General features: G+C 59.1%; 1 long non-coding RNA gene across 2 annotated transcripts in view; it reads left to right on the plus strand.

The window, feature by feature from the left end:
• Nucleotides 1–1,982: 1,982 nt before the first annotated feature.
• LOC147997529 (uncharacterized) overlaps nucleotides 1,983–8,142 on the plus strand; it is an 18,393-nt gene continuing 12,233 nt past the window's right edge. The window contains exon 1 of one of the 2 annotated variants that reach the window (XR_015647753.1): nucleotides 1,983–2,143. This is a non-coding gene — a long non-coding RNA (uncharacterized LOC147997529). The remainder of the gene's footprint in view (nucleotides 2,144–8,142) is intronic. The other variant, XR_015647752.1, reaches the window with a different exon arrangement.

Raw genomic sequence — 8,142 nt, forward strand, 5'->3', positions numbered from 1 at the left:
ATGTATACAGATTTGTGTATATAGAAAACATTTTTCCTTTCTCTCTTTTCTTTTTCTTTGAGAAATTCAGCTGGTCCTGATGTCTTTCCCTCGGTGTGTCCCTCTGTCATCTCTCTCTCTCTGTCTCTTTGTCTTACTGTCTCTGTCTGTCTCTGTCTGTCTCTGTCTCTGTCTCTGTCTCTGTCTCTGTCTCTCTCTCTCTCTCTCTCTCTCTCTGTGTGTGTGTGTGTGTGTGTGTGTGTGTGTGTGTGTTCTTTAATCTCAGCAGCACTACTCATCCAATCGATTTTTCCTCTCCCCTTGTCTCCTTCACATGGCTATTACCCCACCTTAAACAGCACTAGAAGAGCCTGGCAGGCAGATATCTACCCTCTATGCTGTCAGAATTTTTTTTTTTTTTTTTTTTTTTAAAGTCAAAACCTGGATTCTCAGGAGCCATGTGGTGTGTCCTCCTAGGTTCTGGTGCCCTCTTCTGGCATGCAGACATATAGTCAGCAGAGAGAGAGCTGTGTGGGTGGCCGAGGCAGGCAGAGTGGACCTCTGTGAGCTTGAGGCTAGATAAGTCTACGGAGCAAGTTCCATGACTGCCTGGGCTATACCAAAAAGAAACGTACCTTGAGGCAAAACAAAACAAAGCAGAAAAGGTTCTGCTTTTATTTTACAGACATGTGTTCTCTCTAGTCCTATTGACTATAGAAGTTTGATCATGAAGTCACATTGATTTTTATTACAGAGTTTATTTGTGTGTGTGTGTGTGTGAGAGAGAGAGAGAGAGAGAGAGAGAGAGAGAGAGAGTTTTTTCTTTAATCTTCAAACATATTTTTTATTGTTTTATTTATTTTATGAGCACACTGTCACTGTCTTCAACACACAAGGAGAGGATTCCATTACAGATGGTTGTGAGCCACCATGTGGTTGCTGGGATTTGAACTAAGGATCTCTGGAAGAGCAGTCAGTGCTCTTCACCGCTGAGCCGTCTCTCCAGCCCTGAAACAATATCTTGAATAAACAATAACAAAAACACTAAAACTAAGTCTGCCAGTTTTCCTCTTTCTTTCTCTCTCTCTCTCTCTCTCCCTCTCCCTCCCTCCCTCCCTCCCTTCCTTCTTTCTTTCCTTTCTTTCTTTTTCTTCAGATAGGATTTCTTAGTGAATGATATTTATGTTGATATAAATTTTTTACGTACTTTTGACTGGCTAACTAACTAGCTAAGTCTGCCTGTCCTAAAGAAGGAGTTCCCCTGCCACAACTAAATACGTGCATAGAAAAAAATATATAATTATTAAATTTGGATGAAACTAATGTAACAAGCAAGCAAACAAACGCACAAACAAACAAAGTAGGGATGGTGGTGCTGGGTGCCTGGTATATGGGAGATGGGAGACCTGTGGTCTAGAGCTGGTCTAGAGCTCTGGCCTCCATACTCTGGACTGCATTCTCTCTAGCAATCTTCCCAAAGTGGCTGTATTTAACCATGTTTTTATTTTTTAAATTGGCTCTCTCTCTCTCTCTCTCTCTCTCTCTCTCTCTCTCTCTCTCTCTCTCTCTCTCTCTCTCTCTCTCTCTTTCTCCCTCCCTCCCTCCCTCCCTCCCTCCCTCCCCCCACCACACACACAGAGGCACGTGAACAAGGGAATGCAAATGCACAAAAAATAAGTATGTTTTGATCAGAGTGAAAACAAATCACGGGAATTTTAACCATTCCACCATCATTCCACCATTCTTTTAATTTACTCTCTGTGTTTAGTCTTCCAAAGAGGGTGGCAGGTGTGTGGTTTGGTGAGTGCCGGCTGGCGGTGGCAGTAGAACAGAGAACAACAACAACCCCCCCTCCCCCCCATCGGGATCGGTGGAGGGTTTTAAAAATGAGTGAGCCATTTAAAAATGGTGTGGAACTGAGGTCGCCGCCACCCCCTCCCCTCACGCCGGAGTTTGGACGCTCCCTTTTCCTAACTGTGCCTGTTCCTTGCTAATTGTTAACTGATTCGAGAGTGCATGTCCTTTCACTTAGAGGTGGCCTGTTTTCACCGCTCCGTCCTACTTTCCTTTTCTGGGTGCCTGAGGGGGTTGGCCCCGAGTCCATCCCGCGTTCACTGTGTTCCGGCGGGACAACCGGGACCGTTTGTGCCATTCGGGAGAAGTGGTGGGTACCTGCCCCGTTGTGCGTGGGTGAGTGTCCTTGAGCTAGGGAGGTCACTCTGGAGAGACGGAATGAGTGTGTGTGGGCGGCGGCGGCGCGTGACAGTCTGTATTGGTTTGCTTGATCGAGATCGCTGTCGGGCGACACCTAGTGGCGACAAGTTTCCGCAACGCTCCTGTCCCCCGGTTGGTGACAAAGGACGGGGAAGTGCCTGTGGTGAGCCGGCCAGGGTGAGAGGGTGACAGGCAAGCAGGCGGGTGCGCGACGGAGACGCCGTCCTGTCTGGGGACCATCTCTAGCTAGGAGGTTGTACCTGGAGAACTTCAGGGGAGGAGGGTGGCTGTACGACCTATTGGGACACAAGGAGGGGTTGGTGGCAGCTGGATGAGGTCGACCAGAAGGCTTGGGCTCTGTCCCGGATTTTTTTTTTTCCAATTTTTTTTAAATTTTTTATTTTATTTTATTTTATTTTTTTTATTTCTTCCTCCCTCTCCGTCCCAGCCAGCGGGACCATAGACACTTTTGAGGCCGAGAGGGTGCTGTGTCCCCGGCCTCCGAGCCGAGGTGGCCCGGCTAGGGGCGCCACGGAGTTTTTTTTTTTTTTTTTTTTTTCTTCCAGGAGTCCCTTCAGTCCCAGCCAGCGGGACCATAGACACTTTTGAGGCCGAGAGGGTGCTGTGTCCCCGGCCTCCGAGCCGAGGTGGCCCGGCCAGGGGGCGCCACGGAGTTTTTTTTTTCTTTTCCAGGAGTCCCTTCGGTCCCTGATAGCGGGAGCCCGACCTCCTGAGGCCGAGAGGGTGCTGTGTCCCCGGCCTCCGAGCCGAGGTGGCCCGGCTAGGGCGCCACGGAGTTTTTTTTTTTTTTTTCTTTTCCAGAGTCCCTTCGGTCCCTGATAGCGGGAGCCTGGACCTCTGAGGCCGAGAGGGTGCTGTGTCCTCGGCCTCCGAGCCGAGGTGGCCCGGCTAGGGGCGCCACGGAGTTTTTTTTTTTTTTTTTTTTCTTCCAGGAGTCCCTTCGGTCCCTGATAGCGGGGAGCCTGACCTCTGAGGCCGAGAGGGTGCTGTGTCCCCGGCCTCCGAGCCGAGGTGGCCCGGCTAGGGGGCGCCACGGAGTTTTTTTTTTTTTTTTTCTTTTTCCAGGAGTCCCTTCGTCCCTGATAGCGGGAGCCTGGACCTCTGAGGCCGAGAGGGTGCTGTGTCCCCGGCCTCCGAGCCGAGGTGGCTCCGGCTAGGGGGCGCCACGGAGTTTTTTTTTTTTTTTTTCTTTTCCAGGAGTCCCTTCGGTCCCTGATATGGGAGCCTGGACCTCTGAGGCCGAGAGGGTGCTGTGTCCCCCGGCCTCCGAGCCGAGGTGGCCCGGCTAGGGGGCGCCACGGAGTTTTTTTTTTTTCTTTTCCAGGAGTCCCTTCGGTCCCTGATAGCGGGAGCCCAGACCTCTGAGGCCGAGAGGGTGCTGTGTCCCCCGGCCTCCGAGCCGAGGTGGCCCGAAGCAGGGTGGCGCCACGGATTTTTTTTTTTTCTTTTCCAGGAGTCCCTTCGGTCCCTGATAGCGGAGCCTGGACCTCTGAGGCCGAGAGGGTGCTGTGTCCCCGGCCTCCGAGCCGAGGTGGCCCGGCTAGGGGGCGCCACGGAGTTTTTTTTTTTTTTTTTCTTTTCCAGGAGTCCCTTCGGTCCCTGATAGCGGGAGCCTGACCTCTGAGGCCGAGAGGGTGTTGTGTCCCCGGCCTCCGAGCCGAGGTGGCTCCGGCTAGGGGGCGCCACGGAGTTTTTTTTTTTTTTTTTTCTTTTCCAGGAGTCCCTTCGGTCCCTGATAGCGGGAGCCTGGACCTCTGAGGCCGAGAGGGTGCTGTGTCCCCGGCCTCCGAGCCGAGGTGGCCCGGCTAGGTGGCGCCACGGATTTTTTTTTTTTTTTTCTTTTCCAGGAGTCCCTTCCCGTCCCTGATAGCGGGAGCCTGGACCTCTGAGGCCGAGAGGGTGCTGTGTCTCGGCCTCCGAGCCGAGGTGTCCCGGCTAGGGGGCGCCTCCGAGACTTTATTTTTTCCAGGATCCTCCCCGGTCCCTGCCAGCGGGAGCATGGACTTCTGAGGCCGAGGGGAAGCTGTGTTCCAGGCTATCTACCATGGCCTCCTCGGTCTGTGAGCACTCAGGGTTCTAAGGTCGACCAGTTGTTCCTTTGCGGTCCGGTTCTCTTTCTACATGGGGACCTCTTTGGGACATCACCGAACATGACTTCCAGACGTTCCGTGTGGCCTGTCATGTTTATCCCTGTGTCTTTTACACTTTTCATCTTTGCTATCTGTCCTTATTGTACCTGGAGATATATGTTGACACGCTGTCCTTTTGACTCTTTTTGTCATTAAAGGACGTTGGAAGAGGCTTGCACCAAGGCTGCTTGCTTGTCCAGCCCTAGCTCTTTCTTCTGCGCATGGGCCTCTTCGATGCTTGAAGCCAGCGTCCCCCCATGAGTACGCGCTTCCTGCTTTCCCGTGCTTGCTTGCCTGTGCTCTCTGGGGCAGCCTTATGACAACCGTCCCGCGTGTCAGGCGTTCCCGATTTCCCCGTGGTGGTTGTCGTCCGTTACCGGTAGGAGTCGTTGGTGCCGAGTGACTGGAAGGGTTTTCCCGTTTGGTGCTAGTGACCCCCTGGCGTGCTCCCTCTGCGGCCGACCGGTTTTTTTATTTGTTTTTTTTTTGTTTTTTTTTTTTTTGTTTTTTGGAAGGAGTTCCCGAACTCGCTGCTTGGTGGTGTGTTCCTTTTCCCGCTGTGTGCCTCCCGAGTTGCACCTTTTCTCCTTCGAAGGGATTTTATTTTTTTATTTTTATTTTTTTTTTATTTTTATTTTTTTTGAAGGAGTTCCCTGAACCCCCGCTGCCCGTTGAGTCCCGTTCTTCCACGCCACGTGCCTCCCGAGTGCAACGCTTCCTTTTTCTCGCCCTCGAGAAGGGTAAATTTTTTTTTTTTTTGTGTGTGTGTGGCAGTGTTAGCGACTTCTTCCCGTGCTCTCTCTCGTCCTTTTCTCGCTCGGCTCCCGTCCAGTGCTAGGAAAGCTCTCACGCCCGTTGTTCCCGATGCATGGCGTGTCTCGCTCCCGTTGGATCGATGCGGTGCTGCCGCGTTCTCCTTCGGCCGGGCCTAAGCCGCGCCAGGCGAGGGACGGACATTCATGGCGAATGGTCATTCAGCGCGAATGGCGACCGCTCTTCGTTCTGCCAGCGGGCCCCTCGTCTCTCCTCCCCATTCCTTTGCAGGGTGGTGTGTGGAAGTCAGGGGTGCGGCTGGTCTGCATGAGCGCTGACCTGCGCACACTTGTTGCTGTGGTTCGCGGTGTCCCTGTGGACGTGTCGGGGCGCTTGCCCCCACGCTGTTCACTGCTTCGCGGCCCTCTTCCCCGTGCCGGGGGAAGGTGGTAGACCCGCCGGCAGGTGCATACCCTTCCCGAATGGTGTGTGCACGCGCCCCGCTTTGTGTGAGCCTTGCGGTGCTCCTGGAGCGTTCCGGGCTTTGACCACCAAGGTGCCCGCTTCTGAGTTGGCGGTGGCGCTTCCCGCTCCCCGGCGTGCCTCCTGTGCTCCATGGTGCTTGTGCCTTTACGCTTTCCCTTGTCCTAGTTGCCGGCTTTCTGCACGGTGACAGAAAAGGGGGGGTCGAGGAGTTGAGTGTGCGGTTAAAAGGCTCCTTCCGTTGGGTGAGCGCCCACCCCGTGCCTATGTTTTTGGTGCTCTTCAATTAAGGCCCTGCGCGGTTAGGGTGGTGCTGAGCGATCGCGGCTGGCCCTTTTAAAGACTGACTCCCTCAAGTCAAGGCTCCTCCTTGTGTGCGCCTTGAAGAGGCCTGGCCCTCGGCGGGGACCTGTCGCAGGTCCCCCCCGGTCCGCGAATGCTCAAGAAGACCCCGGAGAAAGAGACCTTTGCCGATACCGCAGACCCCCCACCAGCCCGGCGTGGTCCTTCCCGTTCTGTCCCGCGCCTGTTGCTCGTTTCCCGTTGCGTGCACGGGAGCCCTTGGCTGCTCGTCGGTGTTGGGTTCGTCCCGCCCTCAGTGAGGAATTTGCCTTCTAGCTATCTTCGGAAAGGGCTTTACGATCTCCGAGGGGCTTCTCCCGGATGGTCCCCTCGGCTGCCCGCCCTGACCTCAGCCTCTGCGCGCAGCGTTTGCTCTCTCGCCTACCGCGACCCGCGCCTCCCCGCTACCTCCGAGTACGAGGAGGGATCACGCGGGACGGGGCTCTGTCGACCCGCCGCCGTGCGGAGCTTGTGGGGGAGATTGGGTTTCTGGGTGGCAGGTGGCGGGGAAGGGCCGTGCACACGCCCGCGTGCGCGGTACCCCCTCTCACCGCGAGGGGTCGTCGCGGGACGGGTGGGTTTGAAGGGCGGCGCTGGGCTCCCGGTCCCACCCGCCTCCGTTTCCCCCGTGCCCTCCGTCGCGTGTGCGTCCCTCCCATGGCGCGTCTGGCCACGTCCCGGCTACCTTCGCAGGCGAGGTCGCCCAGTGTGCGGTGCGTGCCGCGTGCTCTCGGGCCGCCTGCGGTTGCCGCCTCGTCCCCCCCTTCCACGGCAGCGTTCCCACGGCCGGTGGAGATCGCGGGAGCCGTCCTACCCCCCTTCCCCTCCGCGGGGCTCTCGAGGGTCCGTGAACCGCGGGGGTTGGCCTCGGGCTCGGGCGGGACTTCCTTGCTCTGGGAACCGGGCGGCCGGCCGCGTCCGGCGCGTCGTCGGACGCCGGGGACCCGCCACGCGGGGGTCTTCGCTGCTGGCGCGCAAGGTCTGCCTCGGTTCTCTCTCGCGTCGGCTGGCGTCTCCTCGGGCTCCCGGGGGTTGTCCCGTTGGTTTCGGGTCGGCCCGGTGCCGCGGGCGTGGCGGGACTGCTCCGGGTTGGGTGCAGTGTGATTCCCCCGCCGGCTTGGCTCGCGTGCCCGGTCGCCGCCCGAGCGGCCTCCCGGTCCCTCGTGAGGCGTCTCCCGCGGGGGTGCCGCCGCGGCCGGCCCTGCCGTCGACGGTCCTCGTTCTGCCGGTTCGCCTCTCCCCGCCCGCCGGCGTTCCTTTCTCTCTCGCTCCTCGTTCGGCCGACCCGCGGCCGCGCTGCCGGGCCCCTCCCTCAACGGGGGGGGCAGCCGGGCGCGCACGGTCCCGGGGCGGTCGCGGGGTGCCTGGGGGGGAAGGCCGCCCGGCGGGCGGGAGGAAGTTGCGGTTTGAAGGGCGTCCCGGCCGCCGCGGCCGCGGCGGCGCGTCTCGCCTGGTCTCTTGGAGGCGTGCGGGGGGAAAGACGCGCCCGCGAGGCGTAGAGAGAAAGAGGCTTTAGTGGCTGTCGCCCACGTCGGTCCGTGGGGCCTGTTGGCTGAGGGTGCGTCTGCGCGGGGCCCGTCCGGCCCCGGCCGTCCTCTGGGAAGGCGCGTCGGGGGAAAGCTGCCGGGGTGCCATGCGGGCGCCTGGGCGTTGAGTCGAACCCGTGTGCGCGTCCCGGTGTGGCGGTGGGGGCTCCGGCTCGCGCCCTCCCCCTCGCCGCCCCGAGGCCCGGCCTCCTTCCGACGCGGGCTCGGCCCCCCTCCCTCCCCCTCGCGGGGCCGTGCTCGCCGCCGACCTCCCTCCTCCTCCTCCACCTGTCCGCGCGCGAGGGCGTCGCCGCCGCGTGTCAGGCGCGTTGGGCCCGTCCTCATCCTCCGCTTTCCGCCGGGGGTCGGCCGCCGCTCCGGTCTCCCGCCGCTCCCCGTTGGCGTGGTCTCCTCTCCCGCCGGTTCACGGTGGTCCTCCGACCCCGCCCGGCGGGGTCGGGGGTGGCTTGCCCTCCCCCGCGTTGCGCCTCGCTTGCCCAAAAGCTGGGGTGGGCCCGCTGCGGCCCCCGCCCGCCCGTGAGCCCCGGCCGCATCCGCGCGGCTGCGCTCGGCATGGTCCCGGCGGCGTGGGCCTCGTGTTGGGAGCGTGTCGCCCTCGCGGCGTCTCGGTACGGGTGTGTGTCGCCGGACCTGGACGGGTGGCCTTCCCGGTTCTGTCCCCGCCGTCCCCCGCC

The sequence above is a fragment of the Rattus norvegicus genome, unplaced genomic scaffold (genome assembly GCF_021556685.1).
Source record: "Rattus norvegicus strain SHRSP/BbbUtx unplaced genomic scaffold, alternate assembly SHRSP_T2T unassigned-0000115, whole genome shotgun sequence".
In the NCBI taxonomy this organism is placed as follows: domain Eukaryota; kingdom Metazoa; phylum Chordata; class Mammalia; order Rodentia; family Muridae; genus Rattus; species Rattus norvegicus.